Here is a 21,912-nt window from a genome sequence, read left to right as displayed (position 1 = left end):
TTATCTTTGCAATCATGTGGGTGAAATCTTCCTGGAAAAGGAATATCCTATACAAGAAAGCAGAAATGGGGAGAAAGAAGGAAGGAGATAGAAAAGAGAGAGAAAGAGAGGGAGAGCGAGAGATCTGATATCATATCAACCTCAGTGTTCAGCCATTCCTGAAGCTAGTTCAACCCTGGATCATTCCATTACCCAAGCCAGTAAATTGCCTTTTTTTTTTTTTAAGTCAAGCTGACATGGGTAGGATTCTGTTACTTGTATCCAAATACATCCTGAACAATGCATGGTTTTACCAGGCTCCTTGGTGTGTTGGATGCCTTCCTTTGGTGCCCACAGCCCTTTTTGTCATGTAATTTTCCATGCCCTCGGGCTCTGACTCTGGACTTAGAGCAAGCTGCTTGGACCACCAGGATGTTTGCACATGTGATGCATAAACAGTTTGCAACTCTCGGATCTCTTTTGCCATCGTGTGAACAAGTCCAGCTTAGCCTGTGGGATGATACAGAAAGCCCAGATGAGCTGTGCCCACTGAGGCCCCATAGACCAGCCTGCCCAAGCTTCTCTGGAAGCTGACAGTAGCCCTGAGAATGAGGCCTGCCAAAGAACCACCCGGCTGAGCCCAGCCCAGACTGCCAGCCCCAAGACTTGTGAGCTAAATAAACGATAGAGGTTTGAAAACACTTCAGTTTTAACATGGGTTGTTAGGCAGCAAAAGGTGATACACAACAAAAGGTGGAAAAGGTATTTGAAAGGCACTAAAGGAGCGTAGCTTATCACCCTGTGGCCTTTTGCGTGGATAAGGAAAACAAGAGGCTGTGGTATTAAGCTTAAACCAAGACTGGCTCTAGATCACCAGTACTTAAACAAGGAGCCCATGGCACTTACTGTATCTGAGCCGAGCCCTGTAGGTTGAAAAATCCGTCCCTGGCACTGTCACCCATAGCCATTCTGGGCAGTACTCACTGAGGTCATCATAGCCAGCATAGGACGAGGGATCAGGCTGCACACCTAACAATTCAGAATTCCTCCTGGCCATATCTTATGGTTATGATAAGAAGAGTCGGAAGGCAGTAGCTTGCTGAACACCTACGATATTCATAATACAGCAACCATTTTTTTCTTCTGTAGATCTGACTTAGTGTGCTCATAGTAAGTCTCTCTGACTTAGTACACTTTTATTCTTTTATTAAGGTTATTTGCCACCTATAATTTTTCATTTTCTCCTTATGTGTGATTGTTCATATCAAATCAAATATTAAAATACCACCACTACTACTCAGGATGGCTCACATGTATTGAGTACTTATCAGTATCACCCTCTGGACAAAGGGTCTATAGGCCTGGTCACCTCTAATCTTCCCGACAATCTGGGGAGATAGGTGCTGTCAACCCCAGTTTACAGATGAGAAAACTGCATCCCTCGCTCAGGTTCACAAAGTTATTAAACATCGCAGTTACAAATGAAGGGAGACTGATTATATGAGCTAGAGAAGGGGGGAGGCTTCCTGATAGATGCACTTCACCTGCTGTGAAGACAGATCAGGATTTCTCACCTACTAGCTCTGTGACCTTGGGCATCTTACTAAGCTTATCTGGGCCTCCATTTCTTCTCCTGTAGAATGGGAGTCATAATCTCATCTTTCCAGGTGGTTGGGGGAAAAAATTAAATGAGAAATATAAAGCTCCTAGCACAGCATTAAACCCACAGTTGGACCTCAATCCCTTTTCTTTTTTTCTTCCAGCAGAGGAGACTAGACCATACTGATTTATGGTGATTTTGTCCAAAGGAATGTAAATTCCATGAGAATGTGGGTCTTTTTTATTTTGTTTACACTGTATCCCCTGCCCTACCACAGGGCCTGGCGTATCATACACACCTAATGCTTCTTCAGTTGAGTTCTGTACTTCTGTGAGCCTGTGATTCTGTGAGATGTGACCAGCAGTGACTTCCTAAGGGCTGGTTGGGACCAGGAGGTAGAGGAGATCAAGGAGCAAAGCTTTGCAAGGAGGTGGAGAGAGATCGGCTCTTGCCTCATTCAACAGCCCTCCGGGAGCCAGGCCGAGTGGCTTGCCGTGTTGATAAGAAGCACTCACCATCCATCCTGGGGAAGTGGCTTGTTTGTTGCTGGAGATCCTGGAAGAGGGTCCTAAGCACAATCAGTGGATGCAGCTTCTCCCCTCCCCACCTCCACACCCCTCCCAAGCTTGTCATGGCCTCTGCCTCAGAGCCCCCACCCATCTGCACAGTGGCCAGGCTTGGAAAGAATTCTTCTTCGATGCCAACTATCAGCAGGGCTCTCAGAGGGTGTGAATTATTCATCGACAAACCCAGCACCCATCTGTGTCCAGTTGCGCTGCCGGCATCTCCCTGGGCCCAGAAGCTGCCCAGGGCACCTCCAACCCAGGCCTTCCTGTGGGTTCCTCATAATGAATTTTCGGCTGCCCTGAGGCTTTTGCCTTAATTGGAGAGATGATGGGGTAAGCAAGAGGCTCTAAAGTGTGCATTTGAAATCAATTTGCTTCTTGAAGTGGCATGAAAACCAAAGTCTAAAGGATGCCCACTGTGAGGGGATTTCCCTGGTGCCACTTGGCTCAGTCTCTGCTAATGGCCTGTGTTTAATGGCCCCTCGCATCTTTTGCTCTGAAGAGGTTGGCAGAAACTGTGATGGGGTGGAAGTGGCTTTGTGGGGAATGAAGGCCTTTCAGTGGTGGAGGGCCCACAGGGTGCAGCCTCTGAGAATCAAGGTTGGAAGATGGGGTGGCCGCGATAGCTTGCACATGCATGGTGGCTGCTCCGGTGGAGGTGGGGGGGGGACTTTAAGGGGCTCAGCAGTAAGATTTCAGAGATGTGTAAAAAGAGGTTAAGTTGCCTGTGAACTCAGCCTACTTCCTGAAATCTCTGGAGGAAACAGCGTATCTGTAAGATAAGAGGCCAGAGGGAGGAAGGCCTATGGGTTGGTGGTCGTGAAGTCTCTTAATTCTAAGGAAGAAGATGTTATTTGTGTACATCTTTAGTGACCAGTGACTGACTTTCAAGTCTGCATATCCAGGGTTAAAAAAATAATAGGGTCCTCACTGGAAGGTGTATACAATAGTAAAGAGTTCCCTGAGAACTAACAATAGTTGTAACTATTGACATATAGCAAGCCGTTTCAAGATGTTTATTGGCCCTAGTTACTCTTAGTTTTAGAACCTGACCCTACAGGATATATTAGATCAAACCTTATAATGTACCATTATCACATATGTATATAATTTATATATATTATATAATACATACCATACATATACATACATATTGTATATTATATATCATAATGCATCCATATCAATATGGAGATTTATTCATTTATTTATTTAAAGGAGTGCAGTGGCCTGCAACATTTTTAAATTTTTTTTAAGTTTATTTCTTTTTGACAGAGACAGAGTGTGAGCATGAGCTGGGGAGGTGCAGAGAGAGAGGGAGACACAGAATCCAAAGCAGGCTCCAGGTGCCGAGCTGTCAGCACAGAGCCTAATGCAGAGCATGAACTCAGGAACTGTGAGGTCATAACCTGAGCCAAAGTCAGACGCTTAACCGACTGAGCCACCCAGGGATCCCTGCATTTTTTAAAAATAATTTTTAGAATTTGCTTTTGAACTTATTTGGCTATGAACAGTCACTCATTTAATTTACTGTTGGCTATGTTTTGTAAGCAGTCATCGTGCCTCCTTAGAAGTTCACGCAAAACAAGGTAACCAAATCATGAATTTCTTTCAGACGTAATAAAATCTTTATGAAAACAAAACTAGATAGTGAACCCAGTGGACCCAGTGTCTGTAGACATTTAATGAAACATTTATTCATCTTGTTTTTTTAAAAATTTTTTAATGTTTATTTATTTTTGAGAGAGAAAGAGACAGAGACAGAGTGTGTGAGTGGGGTAGGGGCAGAGAGAGAGGGAGACACAGAATTGGAAGCAGGCTCCAGGCTCCGAGCTGTCAGCACAGAGCCAGAGACGGGGCTTGAACTCACAAACAGTGAGATCAGACCTGAGCTGAAGTTGGACGCTTAACCGACTGAGCCTCCCCCAGGTTCCCCACATTTATTCATTTTGATTTTGCATATTTTTCTTTGCATATTTTAGGCCCACACCTTTTATTCTTTCCTGGTTTCTAACATGTTTGTGAGAGCCGGACTCTGTGGCCACGTGTTGTCTGTTGTGCGTGTGTGTGTGTGTGTGTGCATATGTGTGTGTGTGTCCTACTGGACAGAGCATCCTTGCCTGGGTGACTGTGCATATGGGGAGCCGGAGGAGGTACTTTCGAGGGGTCTCCAGGCTTCTGGAAGTCTTATTTCTCACAGGTCTTACTGGTGGTTTCTCTTGGTCACGGTACTAAGCCTGGCAGGGTGTGCGCTCAGGTAAGGAGGTCTGCTGCTTGTGTTCAAATCAGCACCTCCAGGTGAGGAAGACCTGTGGCTGTGCCAAACCCACTAGGCCCTGCTAAGAAACCCAGGGACAGCTGTGGATGTTACCCTCGGGGGGCACAAGAGTCAAGAAATAAAGAGGGAAGGCTTGGTCCTCTCACCTGGCGTGGGGTCTCTCGGGGGCCTTGGTTCATGCATCACCTCACTCAGCAAAGGAGTAGTAAGGAGCTGTTCTCATGCCCAACCTGCAGTGGGAGGAGGTCAAGGACAGATGGGACAGTGAGGTTTGTCATCACCACCTGGTTGGTGGCCTCCTCTCCATTAACGTTTTTACCTCTTGGCCCTTAACAGCAGTGAGCCTTCAACACTAGTTGGGGGCTGACCTGGTTCTGAATGTCAGGGGGCTCCGGGGACTCATGCCCATGGGTCCCAGTCAGGCCCTGACCGCTTCAGAAGTCCAGCAAGAGGAATGAGGAGAGCTAAGTGTGAAAGGACATCTTCTGGTGTCCAGACACTGCCCTCGTGTTTGGTTGTTTGCTTCCTAACCTTATGCCCCAAGCAATCATGTCCTCTCTTTCAGTTGCAGAAATGGAAACTGCAGAGAGTTGAAATGGTCGCCCCAAAGTGGCAAAGGCAGGATTTGAACTCAGAGCACTCACGCTCAAGCCCTGTTCTGTTTCTTTCGCACCCCGTTTGTTCCTTGAATTCCTAGGAATGTTCAGACTGTCATGAGTATGTGTTGGAATTTCCGATATGCCTCAAAAATAGATTAGTGGTAAATTGTTCCTTCGTGAAGCCAAGCAGAGAGAAGTGGTGAATATGCTAATGGCTGCCAAGGGGCCTCTTTCCTGGGCAGAGATGCACAGCAGGAGTCGGGTGGGGTCTGAAATCCAGCCCACACGTCACCTGTCCATCAGTACCACGGTGTGGACTTACTCAGACCAGAGAAGGGTTTCTTGCCAAGCTCTGCACCCCTGAGCTCACATCCACCCGTGGATGCCCCTTAGTAAGTTTTGCAAAGGCACTGCTTTGGTTTAGGTTTTCCTGGAAGCAGACCTGGAGAGAAATACTGCAGTGTGAGTCTTCCGGGAGGTGATCCCAGGAAGCACCGGTAGGGAGTAGGGAAGACAGGGAAGGGGTGAAACCATCCCGGTGTGCATCAAGATGGTTATCCTTGTGGATACATTTGGGGCACAGTAGGGAGCATCGCCTGAGTCATCCTACTGCCCCATCAGTCATCATTAGGGCTGCTTCCCGGGGCTCCTCTGCCGGCCCTGCAGGCAGGCTGTGTGTTCCAGTTGGCAGAAGGCCTTCCTGGAGGGTCACGGTTGTTTCTGATGAGCTGCTCTGACTGCAGGTGTGTGCACAGGGCATCCGGGCAGGGCAGGGAGAGCATCCTCTCTAGGCACCTTCTAGGTGAGCATAACTTCTGTTCCGCCGGATGTAATCAGCCGAGCTATTGTCTGTGACCTAGTCCCCATCCATCACCTGATACATCCACCTGTTGACGTTGTCCTCCCACAGTCTAAACAGGGACCGCTTCCGGAAAAAAACCAAAACACCCACCACTGCTAAAACATAACTGTGACATAAAACTTCCTGACCCTGTAATCAAGTCTGGGATTTGTTCCTGGCTCTGATGTGTGTGCCTAAACCAGTGGCCTGGCTTCATCTCCTGCCCACCCACCCCACCCCCCCGCCCCCATCTCTTCCTCCCCTCTGCCTCTAGAAGCCCGTAAGGAAATCCAGGTTTCCTGGCTTCCTGCCTTCCTGTTTGTATCCTATGGGCCTCCGGAGGGTTGGCAGGGAGCTGGCCCGGCACTGCTCACAGCTCAGGAGGGAGGCTTGCCAGGGGGCCGAGGCTCGGCTGGAGGTCTGGGGGCCTGTCTGGAAGCCCTGTCTGTCACACAGCTGTACGTTCCCTTCCATGGTTTATTTACCGAGGGCGGCCGGTGGATATTATGGGAGGTTGGAACCGTGCTTGGCATGGGCCCCAGCAAAGCTGGATTCCTGCCTCTGTTGCCTCCCCAGACCTCAGAGTCGCGTCCCTGTCAGCGCTCTCCCCGGGCCACCTGGTTCTGTGGTCTTGGGGCTTTGGCGTGACCTCAGAAAGAACAGAAGGAGGAAGGAGTCTGACAGAAGTGTAAAGAGCTGATTCAGATCAGAAACCCCCAGACACAGAATTGTGACTATTTTAGTCTCTATTTCGTCCAGCCCTGTTGCCGTTGTTCACTGGAGGTTTTTGATGTTACTCTCCCGTTGCCACTTTCCGTGTTTGCCCCGAACAGAGACTGCTCCTGAGGAGGGGAGGGCTCAACCCTGTTGCTTCCTCTGTCACCGCCGATCTAATGAGGTGTAAATCCCACAGATGCCGCTCGGGGCGGCCGACGTAGTAATTTATATCAATTGGTGTGATTAGAGGAAGCCCTCAATCATCCCGTGGTGTCTCGTCGCAATTTGTCATAGTCGTAATCACATGAGCGTCACCCTGAGTTTGTGCCGGGAAGAATACACTGCTTTCCTGGATTCTGCTCAAGAGCCCAAATATAAGATTGAGAGATGGGCCCAAGGAGGTAAGTCACATCCCTCCCATTTGCAGGGGGAGGCCACCTGGCCGAGAGGTCCCATGTGTCCCTGTGACCTGTTGGCCTGCGCTCACATGAACTTCCTGGAACGTCGGTGGCTCAACTGGACATGAGACCCCCAAGTGCGGAGTCTCTGGGTCCTGAGCAGAGAGAGCCCTAGGCTATGACCCAAGGGTGCCGCCACCCTCTTTACCCTCTGCCTTAGTCTCTCCGGTTGTAGCTCTGCCCCAGGTATCCAGTGACGAGTCAAGCAGAAGCACCCCTACTCTCAGGAGGTTTCTATTCCAGTAAGGGAGCCAGACTTTCAACCACTAGGCCTATGGAAGGCTAACCTAGCCTAAGGGAGTTAGGAAGATTCCCTTGAGGAAATGACTTACCTGAGACACCTCAAGTACAGTAGACCTGGGGAAGGGAGAAGTCTGTGATTCCATCCAAGGAAGCAGCTGTGTGGTCCAGAAATGAGAAGGAACTTGCCTCAGGCGGGCAGCAGTACCGACAGGGCTAGGAGCAGAGGAGGAAGCTCATTTTGTCCGCCATGTTGAAGACTTAGAACTGTTAAGAAAAATTGTCCAAAACTTAGAAATATGGTAAAAAGGAAGACTATAGACTCTTTCAGTGTCAGACTAGAGCATTATCTACCAGGCCCACCCAAGAATGACTTAATTGTCTGTGGGATTGTACCTTTGTTTGATTTTGCTATGAACTGACTGGGGCTGATCTCCGGGAGGTTACATGTATGCTTATAGATAGCTGTCCTCTGCAGAGAAGCCAGTGCTTTCTGTCTCATAGAAAAGGTAACCCCAGTGATGATCACTTCACTGTGAAGGACGTTAGTCAGTTTTGCCTCCAGCTTGGAAGATGAGCAAGTCAATTAAAACTCACTTCTGTACACTTTTTGTGAGGGACTGTATCAAATGCTGCTGGAACCAGCTCTACAATATCACTAGTTCTGTCATTAATGAGTAAATCAATGTTTGACACATATTTATTCTTCATCAGTGTAAGAGTTGGGTTTTCAGAAATCACTGTCTTGAGGGCACCCCCATGTGCATTGTAGCATTATTTACGATAGCCAAGACATAAAACCTTAGTGTCCATTTACCAATGAATGGTTAAAGAGAATGTGGCGCATATATATATATATATATATATATATATATATACACATATATATACACACACACACATACACAATTGTATACATACATTGTGAGTATCTACATATACACATTGTGTATGTATTTACACACACACACAATGGAATATTGTGCAGCCATATAAAAGAAGAAAATTCTCCCATCTGTGACAACATGCAAGGACCTTGAGGGCATCATGTTAAGTGAAATAATCCAGACAGAGAAAGACAATTACTGTATGATCTCACTTATACGCGGAATCTAAAAGAACCAAGCTTACAGGAACAGTGAACACATTGATGGCTGCCAGAGCAGGAGCTGGGAGGTGGTGAAGTGGGTGAAGGTGGTTAGAAGGTACAAACTTTCAGTTACAAGATGCCAAAGTTCTGGATGATGTTACCTAAACTTACTGTGGTGATGGTTTTGTAATATATGTAAATATCATTATGTTGTACACCTTAAACTAATACAATGTTGGTGGCTCAAGTTGGTTAAGCGACTGACTCTTGATTTTGGCTCAGGTCATCATCTCATGGTTCACGGGTTTGGGCCCACACAGGGCCCTGTGTTCACAGCTTGCAACCTGCCTGGGGTCCTTTCTCTCTCCCTCTCTCTTTCTGCCCTTCCCCTTCTCTCTCTCAAAATACATAAATAAACTTTAAAAATGAATATAATAATATAATGTTATATGTCGATTATCAATAGAACTGGGAGGAAAAAAAGAGTGGCGTTTTCCTCATCAGAACATTATTCTTTGACAGAACTTTCTCCTCAGAGTGATAGGAGACCGTGGTGAGTTTTGAGCAGGCACCTGCCATGATCACAGTTGCCCGGGGACGTAGTGGTAATGTTCTTCTGAGGAAATGAAGAGACCCATCTCCTACTTTTTTTGTCAAAAGGTGGGGTGGCGGGGGGTGGGGGGTGTTGACAATTGAATTTGGCTTTCCCCTTTGGGACAAATAACTGGTTCGGTCGAGGGCCAATATGCTGTTCTTACCATCAAGTGTAGGTTTATTATAGGGTCTTTGTGCAAACAGAGGAGACTCTAATCATTGCGGTGTCCATTTTGTTAAGCTTTAAAGCTGTGGCTAATAATTTATTGTAATGGGATCCAAACTAATGAACTCCACTTACAATTGAAATGTTTTAGAAAGCTTTCTTTCCTCCTGGGTCTCCCCGGGAGGCCGGGCTCCGGCAAAAGTGGAACCACTCTGCCACCGGGCAGATTGCTCATCAGCTGTGTCAAGTGTCAGAAGATTGGGCCGTCTCTTTAAAGTGCTTTAAAAAAAAAAAAAAAGAGGGGAAAATACCAGCATTCATTTCCATAAATTATTGAATATGAATTTAAAATCATCTAGTCGGAGAGGTGTTGAAATTACCCATGCTAATTGGCAAGTCGGGGAAGCAGCGGCGGGGCTGCAGAGAACAGCGCAGTAATTGTCGTTCCGGGGCTGCGGTGGCCAGATGAGGAGGATGAGCAAGGTGGGGCAGCCGTGCAGATCCAGAGGGGGCTCAGGAAGAAAGCCCCCGGGAGTCATGCCAGCACCTTCATCCCCGTGCTGTCTTCTTTGATCCTTCTTGCACTCTTCGGGGACCGTTATCGCTCTGAGAGGTCGAATGCCAGAGGTCACGTAGCTAGTGGGTAGGTGGCCTAGGTGACTTTTGAATCTGGTTGTTTCGGGTTCAGTGTGCCAACGTGCCTTGCCTGTGATCCGTAACCGTTCTTCACTCGTCGCCTTCTCCGTGTTTATGCTCCCGTGCCATCGAACTGGTACAGTAGAAAGAGCGTGACCGCCCCCATCCCCCAACCCAACCCTGTAGAATTAATGCCCATCAGGTTTAGTTTTAGTTGACAAATGATTACGTCGGGAAATTATGATTCCTCCTTCCCTGCCTCCCTGCCTGTATTTTTTCCTTTCCCTCCAAAGTATGTATCCTTCGACTTTTTGCTCAAACATCATCCACTCAGTAAAACCTATGGCTATACTACTTAAAATTGCAGGCTGCATGAGCCCTGACTCAACAGTCTTGTCTGTCACCGTATTCCCTTTTTTCGTTTTTCCCCCACAGCATTTATTATCTTGTAACTTTATATATAATTTGTTTATTATCTTTATTACTTACTGTTTGTCTTCTCTTAGTAGAATTTAAATATCAAGAAGGCAAGACTCTTTGTTTTGATTACTGATGTATCTCAAGTGCTTAGAACAACACCTAGAATGTAGTAGGTCCTTATTAAATATTTATTGAATGGATGAACGAAGGGATACTTATTATATGGCCATTTATAATGTAATGAAAACCAAAATCAACAAAGAAAGCAAGCCAATATTCTTGTGCACACCCATGTTCTAAGTGCTTGCATATCTTTTCTTTCATTCTTATGATGTAGCAACTGTCATTATCATCATTTTACAGATGAGGAAACTGAGGCCCAGAAAAGTAGACTAACTTGCCCAAGGTTCCACAGCTAGTACTTTTAGAATCAATTTTGTTGAGGGATAAATTTCATATAATAAAATGCACCCATGTTCAACATACAGTTGACAGGTGGATACACCCATGTATCCATTACCCAAGTAAGGTGTGGAGCTTTTCCATCACCCCTTACACTTCTCTTGTGCTACTCTGTAGTCTGTTCACTCCAGCCCCTGGGAACCCCTACTTTTGCTTTTTCTAAAATGTGGTGTAAAATGGAATCATGGCAGGTACTCATTTATGCTTAGCTCTTTTGCTCAGCATAATTATTGGAGATGACTCCATGTTACTGTATATATCAAGAGTATATTCCTTTTTTTTAGTGCTGAGGAGTATTCTATTAAATGATTAGACTACAGTGTCTTTATCCGTTTGTTGATGGACACTTGGATCGTGTCGGCTGTTAGAAATAAAGCCACTGTGAATATTCAGGTACAAGTTTCATGTGGACATACGTTTTCATTTCTCTTGGGTAAATTGCTGCATTGTATGGTCACCGTCTTAATGAGAAATGGCCATATGGTTTCCCAAAGCATCTGGACCACTTGGCATTCCCACCAGCAGTACATGAGATTTTTTGTTCCCCATCCTCACCATCATTTAGTATGGCCAGTATTTTTAACTTGAAATTAAACTCTTTAACTTCAAGCATTGAAGTGGGTGTCTAGCATTGTCTCACCATGGCTTAATTTTTCATTTTCCTAATGACTAATGATAATGAACATTTTTCATGAGCCTCTTCGCCAATAGTACATCTTCTTTGGTGAAGTGTTTGTTCAAATATTTTGCCCATATTTAAAATTTTTTATTTTAGAGAGAGAGAGAGCATGAATGGGAGAGAGGGGAAGTGGGGGGAGAGAGAGACAGAGAGAGAGAGAGAGAGAGAGAGAGACAGAGAGAAAGAGAGAGACAGAGAGAATCCTAAGCAGGCTCCATGGTGATCATGGAGCTCCACATGGGGCTCAGTATCACAATGCTAGGATCATGACCTGAGCCAAAATCAAGAGTCAGATGCTCAGCTGACAGCCACCCAGGCTCCCCACACCTTTTGTCCATTTTTAATTGGATTGTCTGTCTTATTATTGACATTAAAGAATTCTTTATATATGCTAATTGTTTTTCTCAGATATATGTAATGTGATTGTTTTTTTCCCCAGGGTGTAGGTGGTCTATTCATTTCATAAATGGTGTCAGACCTATTTTTGAACCAAAGTCTGCCATGCCCTTCATTCCTTTCCATTTTCTCAAGTAAGGTTTATCTCAAAGAATAAGATGGACAAGTTTGACAAAAAGTCTGCCACACTCTTGAGGGGTTAAAAAAAATCATAAAGAATAACCAAAATAGAGGAAAAACAAAATCTTGGCCTGTGTTTGTTCAGAGGGTTCAGAAACAAATTACCCTAATGGGAGTCTGAGGGAGGTGGAGAGAAAGTTAATCACTAACCCAGGCTCAGCGTTGTTTTAATTAAGCATAATAAGAATAATGAAATTATGCACCTCTTAGGATTTATGGCTTAGCTCTATGTGTATGGCACCAAGAGGATTTCAGGAACAAATAGAAATGATGGGATCCCAGGGACTCCTCCCGTCTCTCTGGATTGTCCTTCCATAACTTCCAAGGTGCTGGAATGAGGTGGGAGCAGCAGCCCAGGGTAGGGGGTCAGCAGCCCCAGGTATATGACTTGGGGCAGACATTCCACTCCCTGGTCCCCAGTCGCCTCAAATAGGGAGGATTTAATACAGGAATGTGCAACTGAGTGTTTAATAGTAAGTGCCTGGGGCGCCTGGGTTGCTCAGTCGATTAAGCGTCCGACTTCAGCTCAGGTCATGATCTCACAGTTCGTGGGTTTGAGCCCCGAGCCAGGCTTTGTGCTGACATCTCAGAGCCTGGAGCTTGCTTCAGATTCTGTGTCTCCTGTCTCTGCCCCACCTCTGCTTGTGCTCTGTCTCTCAAAAATGAATAAATGTTAAAAAAAAAATTAAAAAATTACGTGCCTAATAAATGCCTCTCCTCCCCCACCAAAAGTACATAGATATCTATATATGTACTTGCACATGTACATATATATGTGTACTTGCAAATATTATATATTTAGTGTACATGTAACTAATATTAGTAATGTATAGTATGAAATTTTGCATAAATAAATGTAACATACTATGCAATTGGAGTATATAAATACACTACACAATTTAGTATAAGTTAAACAAACAATATTGTACATCCACATTGGCAAATGATTTTCACAAAATGCTTTTGTTGATTTCTGCCCACCTCCTCTATCAGTATCTGGCCAACAATTTCAACTGACAAATGGATGGAACTCCAGCAGGCGGACTGGTTGATGATTTTGCTTATGTTGCAGAGTAAAATGGAAGTGAAACAGTGAAGACGTGTTTTCATTCAGTGGCATGAGTGACTTCTTTGCTGAACTGGATAGCAGTGTTTGATTACCTCAAGAATATTTCCTTGATTTTTGTGCTATTTGCAACTTAACAACTATATACGTGATGCACCTGATTATTGACATTTTCTCAATCACTTTCTTAAGTTGAGACAATCCACAAAACAATAGATGAAGCTCTGAGTTAAAGTGTTTGCCAATGTGTGTGGTGCAAATACATCTACACCTGCAAATTGACCTCTTTTACGCCACCAACGCGATGTACCTGAATGGGGATCTAGGAAGAGATGTGCGGTTGTGTGGTTTACCACTGTGTAGATACACGACAGTAAAATGTAGTAAAATACTTAGGAAGGGGTGGTTTTGAGTATTTATTGTCTTTATGTTTAATATAATTTATTTAATAAATTTTTATGTAATTTACTTTTTAATAATGACCGTGTTTGTTGAAAATTTTACAGTCAGCTCTCGGGTATCTGTGAACCAGTGGCAGCACAGCACTGGTTTGACGAGACCTGCTGTCTGGTGGGATTTCCAAGAAGGGCCCATGTTGCAGACCTTTACTCTCCAGGGTCACCGTGTCTCCCAGCCAGGGCCAGGCCTGCTTCCACTCTGAGAGGAGCAGGTATGTCATGATGTATTAGTCTACTTGGGCTTCCATAACAAAATACCACAGACTGGGGGACTTAAAATGACAGAAATTTATTTTTCAGTTCTGGAGGCTGGAAATCTAAGATCAAGGTGCTGGCAGCACTGGTTTCTGGTGAGGCCTCTCTTTCTGGCTTGCGGACAGCTGCCTTCTTGCTCTGTCTTCACATGGCCTTTTCCCTGTGTCTCTCCCTCTTCTGATAAGGACACCAGTCCTATTAGATCAGGAACCTCCCCTCCATAACCTCATTTAACCTTAATTAGCTCTTCAAAGTTCCTATCTCCAAACCTAGTGTCTTTGGAAGTTAGGACTTCAACATATGAATTTATGGAGCACCCAATTCAGTCCATAACAAGTGGTTTCTGTTCTGTTAAGAGAGAGGAATAGAAACAGAGAGGTAATGAGGCAGTACTTGATGTCACAGGTAGGTCTGGGAGGCGGGGCCCCTTCTTCAGTGTGCAGTGTGTGGTCGGGGCCAGAGGCTGACCAGGTGGGGAGGAAGTGGGGAAGGGAGAAAGTGTAAAGGCTGATGCAGGGCTGAGAGCCCAAGCCCAAGGGGAGACATGACAGTGCCCTCAGCTCTCACACTGTGCCATGGCTGGGACCTTTGCCCTTGGAGCACTGTCACCCTGAATTGACAGTGGAGCACAGTGATCAGGGCCATGGACACAGAGCCAGGCTTCCTGGACTTCAAGTCCAGAAGCATCATTTACTAACTGGGTAACCATGGGCAAATTACTCACCCTCTCTGTATCAGTGTTCCCATCTGAAGAATGCAAGTAATGCTAGTACCTTCCTCCAAGATTGCTGTGAAGATTAAGTAAAAAAAAAAAAATATATGTATATATATATATATATGCATTTATAATCAGAATATAGAATATATAAGTGAATGCAGCATTGCAAGTGATGTATCATTGTTAGCTACTGCAGCTGCAATTAGTCTGTTTCCATCTCTCGAGTGTGTGTCTTTGTCTCCTCTGTCTTTGAACCCTCTGCCCCTAGCACCATATCTGGCACTTAATAGATGTCCAATACCTGTGCTGAATTACAAGTAAATACCAAAGGGTATTGGAGTGATTAAACAGTCAGGAAACAAGAGTCCTCATTCATACATGGAATCATCCAATTATTTCATCCTTTATTCATTTAACCAATAATTTTTAACAGTTTTATTAAAATAGAATTCACACAGCATAGCTTGGCTATTTAAAGTGTACAATTCAGTGATTTTTGGCATATTCAGAGTTGTGCAACCATCACCAACATCAATTTTAGAGCAAAGCTTATGAGCGAGCATTCTCCATTTTCCCCCAGTCTCCCAGCCCTAGGCAATTACCCATCTACTTTCTGTCTCTATCCATTTGCCTATTCTCAACATTCCATATAAGTAGGATCATGTCATGTCTGGCTTTTATGTTGTAGCAGGTATTGGTACAAATGATTTTTAAACATTTAAACATCTTCTGAACACTGTGAAATAAACCAGACAACCTGCCATAAAAATCTTATAGTCTAGAAAACATATGTTCACATAAAGAACTGCACACGACTGCTCTTAGCATCTGGTTCACAATAATCAAAAACTAGAAAGAGTCCCATCAATTACGAATAGTTAAAAAAACAGCAGTCTATCCATGCACTAGAATACTACACAGCAATGTAAAGGAACAAAGTATTAATACACAATAACAACATGAATGGATTTCAACATCATTATGCTAAGTGCAAGAAGTCCAACACGAAAGACAGAAAACTGCTCTGTGATTCCATTTAGATGAAATTCTAAAAAAAGGCATAACTGCAGTGACTTAAAGCAGGTTAGTGGTTGCCTGGGGCTGGGGGTCACGGGAGAGGCCCAACTGCAAAGGTCCTGGAAGGTGCTTCTGTGGTGAAGGTGCTCTCTACATCCTGATTGTGATGGTGGTTACACCGACACATAGAATTACTGAAATTCATCAAGCGTTATATTTAAAATAGGTGAATTTGGGGGCACCTGGATGGCTCAGTTGGTTGAGCGTCCAGCTCTTGATTTCAGCTCGGGTCACGATCCCTGGGTCTTGGGATCAAGCTCCACATCAGGCTCTGCACTGAGCGTGGAGCCTGCTTACGATTCTCTCTCCTCTCGCTCTCTGCCCCTCCCCCACTCGTGCTCACTCTCTCTCTCATTCTCTCTCTTAAATAAATAAACTGATTAAATAAAAATAGATGAATTTCATTGTACATAATTAAAACAAAAAATGTATAATCTATAAGCTACAGTTTATTAACTGGCACATTAATTAATAAGGGCCAAATGCTATAAGAAACTTTACAGTATTATCTTTTAATTCTTGCATTAACTGAATAGGGTAAATGCTAACAGCTATGGAATGAATTGTATCCCCTCACCCCGAATTCATATGTTGACCTAACCCCCAATAGTGTTTGGAGATGGGGCCTGTGGGAGGAAACTAGGTTCAATGAGATCATGAGAGTGGGGTGCCCATGATGAGATTAGTGTCCTTACAAGAAGAGGAAGAAACATGGACTCTTTCCCTCCATTTGTGTGCATGGAGGAAAGGCCAGGTGAAGACACAGTGAGAAGGGAGCCAGGAAGGGAGCTCTCATCAGAACCCAACCACACTAACACCCTCATCTTGGACTTCCAGCCTCCAGAACTAGGAGGAGGTAAATTTCTATTGTTTAAGCCACCCAGGTTGTGATATTTTGTTACAACACCCTGAGCTAAGACACTACAATAATTCCCATTTTACAGAAGGGGAAATTGAGGCATGGAGAAGTTGCTCTTTTGTCAAGCATGTCTGAAATCTATTCAGACTTGTGCTAACTCTTCCCTAATTTCCTGGAAGAACCACCCCTTTCCCCACTGTCAGCAAATGTGCTTGGGAGGCGGTTCTATCCCCGACTCAGACTTAAAGCTCATGCCTCGGCCCAAGCCACTCAGTTCATGACGATCCTCTGACCCCCACGGATTGGCTCAGGATTCAGCAGAGACCCCATTAGAACCACTGAAACATAACATACCTTTACTGGGACTGCTAGGGCTGAGGCGCTTTCCTAATGAACAGGAACCTGGGAAGATGTGGGGCAAAAAATGTGGCAGCCATGTTGCCTTTGTGAAGGGAAATCCCATCTAGAATCGATCCAAAAGTCTGGAAGCATAGCCATAAGAGGTGGAGAGGGAGAAAACAGATCTGAGCCTCTGGATTAGACCAAATTGAAAGCTGGTATATTCCTGGGTTCTTCAGTTATACCACCAGTAAATTCCCTGTTTTGCTTAATTCAAGGGTGTATACTCAAGGTCACAGCTCATATGTGCCCAAGGAGTGTGGGTTCCAGTCCAGGTCGGATTCCAGTGGGCCCACTCTTTTGGCCATTGAATTCTAGAGGAGGAGAGAAGAAAGAGGAGTGTGGTACAGGAGGATGGCAACTTTGGAAGATTCTACAGCTTTGGGAAACTAGAATGGGGACTGGGCATCAGCTCCACCTGAAGCCTTGCTGTGCCACTGTGAACTGTGTGTGTGACAAGGTACCCCATCCCTTGGAGCCTCAGTTTCCCCCTCTGTAAAATGAGCAAAACAAAACATCCACCCCTGAGAACAATTGATCCAATCATGAGATCTACATAAGATAACGAAGAAAAAATATTTGGCACAGCATTTAGGAAACCCTCCCCCCAACCCAGTAACTACTGTTATTGACTGTGAACCCCTGGAGCACCCATTAGTGTCTGATCCTGTGAATGTTTTGCCTTGTTTTTACTGAAGCAGATTGAAAATTTTGAATTATTATAATGATTTTTGCAAAAGCAGCCTCCTTTCTGGAAGCTCAGAATTAAAAGGCTGTAAGGATCAAAGGGTAATATTGTCCGTGCCCCTATCACCTCCCCAAATTTTAGTTCCTCGTACAACACTCTTTTTTTTTTTTTTTTTTTTAGTTTATTTATTTAGAGAGAGAGAGTGCGGGGGAGGGGCAGAGAGAGAGGGAGAGAGAGAATCCCAAGCAGGCTCTGCACTGTCAGCGCACAGCTCACGGTGCCCGAACAGGACTCCATCCCCAGAACCATGAGATCATGACCTGAGCAGAAATCTAGTCAGTGCTTACCCAACTGAGCCGCCCAGGTCCCCCCCTCCTACAACACTCTTAAGGGATCTGTCCTGCCCTGAAATACCTGAGCTGTTCGGCTTCCTGAGCCAGAGAGAAGCAGGAAAACAATCCCAGATTCGGAGCATCCTGCTCCCAAACACCACCCGCAGGGAGAGCCCTGGGGAAGGAGCAGCGCCCTAGACGGGGCGGGCAGTATGGACAGAGCTGGTTTTCTTCAGCTCTGCTTGCCTGCACCACAGCTCTCAGGAACCTGAAAGTCAGCGTGAGACTGTGCTATGGAGTGCCAGGAGGCCGAGACGCATGCCGTGGTCCTCCTTTCCTGTGGCTGGCTCCCCCGGACTCTTGGGGGAGGCTCTCCGTTCATCCCGGACCTGGCTTTGCATCCTGCCTCTCCCACTGCAAAGCTTTGTGGCAAGCAAATTCACTGCTCTAAGACCCGATTTCCTTTCTTTGCCCAATGGATGGGGAGAACACTATCCCAGATCTCAGGGGTTGGAGTCACTAGGAAATGAGGCCTCTGGCCTTGCCGTCTTGTCTCCCTGAGCCATTTCTAACTTCGTCCCCTTCTTTGCTTCCTCCCCTCAAAGTGTGCTCCCCAGACCAGCTGGAGAAGGGGCAGGGAGCTTGGTGGGGGCAGAGGGAGAGATGCCAGTGTAGAGACCCCACCCCAGCTCTCCTGTGGGGCTGGGTTCAACGAGCCTCCAGGGGGATTCTGATGCCATCGGTGTGGAAGCCCCATCCTAGCCACATCTCTGTATTCTCCTCCCGGCTTGGCCAGTTATGCAACCAAAAAGCTATTTCCTGGCTCCACAGGCCATCTTCAGTTCTCTTTGTTCTGCCCATAGGACATCCAGCACTTAAATTTATAAACAGTATTCAGCCCACTTTTAGTTATTTCTTATTTTAATATTTGCTGAACAGATAAATAAATCTGTGGTAATTTATGAAAATAAATTACCTTCCTGTTATAGTTAAGACTACGCACACTGAGACCAGACCCCGGGATGCAAATCCTGGCTCTCCCCTCAGCTTGCTGTGTGACTTTCCTCACCTCCCTGTGTTTTCCTTTTCTTGGTGGTACAATGAGGCTAATGGTCATCCATATGCAAAGGGTGTTGGGAGGATTAAATCAGTTAATCCAAGGAAAGTGCTTAGCTCAGGGCAGGACACAGTGTAGCAACTAAGTGCAACCCTGCCCTAAACAGTTCACATACCCTTTGTGAATTCCTCTTGTCAGGGAGGTCGGCAATACTGTTTGCTCGTTTCACAGATAAGAAAACCAAGGCTCAGAGAGTTAAGCAGCTTGCTCAAAGTCCTCAGTTCCAAAACGTGGCTATGCGGTCTCCCTTCTAGCAGGCAAAACGCGCACAAGAATATTCCCCATATTCATGTAAGAACGTGCTCGTCGAATCTACACCGTTGCCTGTGTTCTCAGATTGATCCGTGGGCCGAAAGTGAAAAATATAAAAAAAAGGAAGACTCAGGCTCTGTCAGCTGTTCTAGCCCACCTGTGGGAATGGAGCCTGGGTGGACAGAATTAGCTTGATTTGTGTCTCATTTCGCAAGATCAATATTTGGCAGTATATTCCCGTCTTCGTGTGTCTGGCTGGGAATTAAAAACGAACGTATGTGCTGCAGTGAGTCTAACGGCAGACCCCGGGATGCCTTCTGGAGCCCCTTAACACTGTGATCCAATGCCTGGGAAGTGAGTGTCAGGGTTTACGTTTTAAAGAGTGATTTTTTTAAAGTTGTTGTTGTTGTTGTTGTTTCATATTTTTATTTAAATTCTAATTAGTTAATATAGAGCATAGCATTGGTTTCAGGAGAATTCAGTGATTCATCACTTACATACAACACCCAGTACCCATCACAACAGGTGCCCTCCTTAGTGCCCATCACCCATCTAGCCCATCCCCCACCAACCGCCCTCCATCAACCCTCAATCTGTTCTCTATGGTTAAGAGTCTTTTTTTTGTTAAATATGAAATTTATTGTCAAATTGGTTTCCTGTTGTTGTTTTTTTTAATGATTACTTATTTCTGAGACAGAGAGTGTGAGCAGGGGAAGGACAGAGAGAGTGGGGGACAAAGGATCCAATGCGGGCTCTGCGCTGACAGCAGTGAGCCCAATGGGGGCTCGAAATCAGGAACTGTGAGATCATAACCTGAGCCGAAATCAGATGCTCAACAGGCTGAGCCACCCAGATGCCCCTGAAAGAGTGACTTTTTTCTTTTTAATCAGGGACAAAGTGCCTGCCTTTAAACGCTCAGCACCGTGGACCCTGTTATACCAAACCAACAATGATTTATTTCAGTGTGCAGACCCTGGAAAGGAGGGTATCTCAAGGTCAGGTCATCCCTAGGAAAGGATGGCAAGCAGCCTGACAAGGTCCTGACCAGGCGATGTTTACCTTGTGATTCAGTTATCACAGGCCCCAGGGGCTCAGAGACTCAGTCCTGCCTGTTTCAGGCTTCCCGGGAGGCTGACAACCGCTAACAAAGCGAACCAGTGAGGATGGCGTAGAGAGCTTTCACTTCTTGGACGCCTGCTGCACACCCAGCTGTTTGTGGACCATGCCTCTGATGCTCACAAGTCATCTACCCAGGCTGCCACTTTGCAGATGAGGAAACTGAGGCACAAGAGGTGATGGGATCTGCTCGAGCTCCTGCAGCTAGTGACTGGCGGACTTGGGATTTCTAACCCGGTTAATCTGACTCCTGGGTCAATGCCAAGTGATTCGTTGACAACAAGACAGAAATGTCCAGTGGATGGGCACTCTGTGGCTCCCTGCGAGAAAGAAATACAGCCTGAAGTTGCAAACTGTGGGTGCTAGTGCAATCTGCCTGCAGAGTTGTTTTGTTTGGCCTCCAGAGTGTTTTTTTTTTTAAATGTTTGAATTCATTACCAACTTTGAGAAATAGGGAGTTTTCATACAGAATGCAGATTTCTGGCTTCTCTGGGTAAAGCAGATGTGGGAACAGTCAGCTGGCACTGAGGATGTCTGCTCTCTTTAGAAGGAACGTGAGCCTGGGCTGCTTGCGTGGCTCTGTCCGCTAAGCCTCCGGCTCTTGATTTCAGCTCAGGTCACGATCTCACAGTTCGTGGGTTCAAATCCCATATCGCGCTCTGTGCTGATGGTGTGGAGCCTGCTTGGGCTCTCTCTCTGCCCCTCCCCTGCTCACTCTCTCTCTTAAAAAAAAAAACAGAAGAAGAAGAAGAAGGAACATGAGTCTTCCAGAGTGCGGTGGCCTCCACCCTGCTTGGGGCCTGCTCTGTAGGAAGTTAAATAACCCCAAGGCCACAGAGGAAGGCCAGATCCAGTGAAGGGAGGTTCTTCGACACCAGTGTGTGCCAGTCATATCTCAATAACTCATATTAGTTTGCTCAGGCTGCTGTAATAAAGTATCATAGGCTGGATGACTGAAATAATAGAAATCTCTTTCCTCTTAGTTCTGGGTGCCTAGAAGTCCAAGGTCAGGGTGTTGGCAAGGGTTGGTTTCTTCTGAGGTCTCTGCTTGGCTTGCAGATGGCCGCCTTCTCTCCATGTCTTCACTTGGCCTTTCCTCTGTGTATGTCTCTTCTCTTCTCATGTGCTCATCTCTTCTTAGAAGGACGCCAGTCATTGGATTAAGACCCATCCTAATGGCCTGATTACCTTTTAGAGACCCTCTTTCCACACACAGTCGCATTCTGAGGTACTGCCGGCTAGGTCTTCAGTATTCAAATCTGTGTGCGGACAAAGTTCTGCCCATAACAATCAACAATATTGGTTGATTGTCTCCCACAGAGACAGACGCACTTTTGTAGAGCCCAGAGTCTCTACAGTGTTGGAGGCCTTCTTGACAAAAAAGAACGTACAGTTATAAGTGTAAAATTAGGTGCACAGAGCAGGGTTATTGGTTTCCGGCCCATGCCCCCCCCCCCTCCAAGGTCCTGGCACTTGAGTACGTTCCAGCTGGTTCAGCCTTCAGGACCTCCTTCTTTCTCCAAAGCTTCTTGCCCCCCAAGAGTGCTAGGGAAACAATTCCCCCCACCATCCCCAGAAGCCCTCAGCCAGTGACTGCCTTGCCCACAAAGTGGGCCTGATCCGTGGTTGGCTGCTGTGATTGGTTTCTACCAGGCACATTCACCCATGTCTTTA

At 45.7% G+C, this 21,912-nt stretch overlaps 1 long non-coding RNA gene across 2 annotated transcripts in view; it reads right to left on the bottom strand.

The window, feature by feature from the left end:
- Positions 1-1,813: 1,813 nt before the first annotated feature.
- Positions 1,814-21,912, bottom strand: part of LOC109496652 — a 60,141-nt gene continuing 40,042 nt past the window's right edge. Inside the window, exons 2-5 of one of the 2 annotated variants that reach the window (XR_002152877.3) lie at positions 14,405-14,468; positions 7,371-7,545; positions 4,570-4,653; positions 1,814-2,134 (exon numbers count right to left, since the gene is read on the bottom strand). This is a non-coding gene — a long non-coding RNA (uncharacterized LOC109496652). The remainder of the gene's footprint in view (positions 2,135-4,569; positions 4,654-7,370; positions 7,546-14,404; positions 14,469-21,912) is intronic. The other variant, XR_002152878.3, reaches the window with a different exon arrangement.

This window comes from Felis catus, chromosome A2 (assembly GCF_018350175.1).
Source record: "Felis catus isolate Fca126 chromosome A2, F.catus_Fca126_mat1.0, whole genome shotgun sequence".
Lineage (NCBI taxonomy): Eukaryota > Metazoa > Chordata > Mammalia > Carnivora > Felidae > Felis > Felis catus.
The sequence above is the reverse complement of the archived record's forward strand: the minus strand, read 5'-3'. Positions and strand labels throughout refer to the sequence as shown.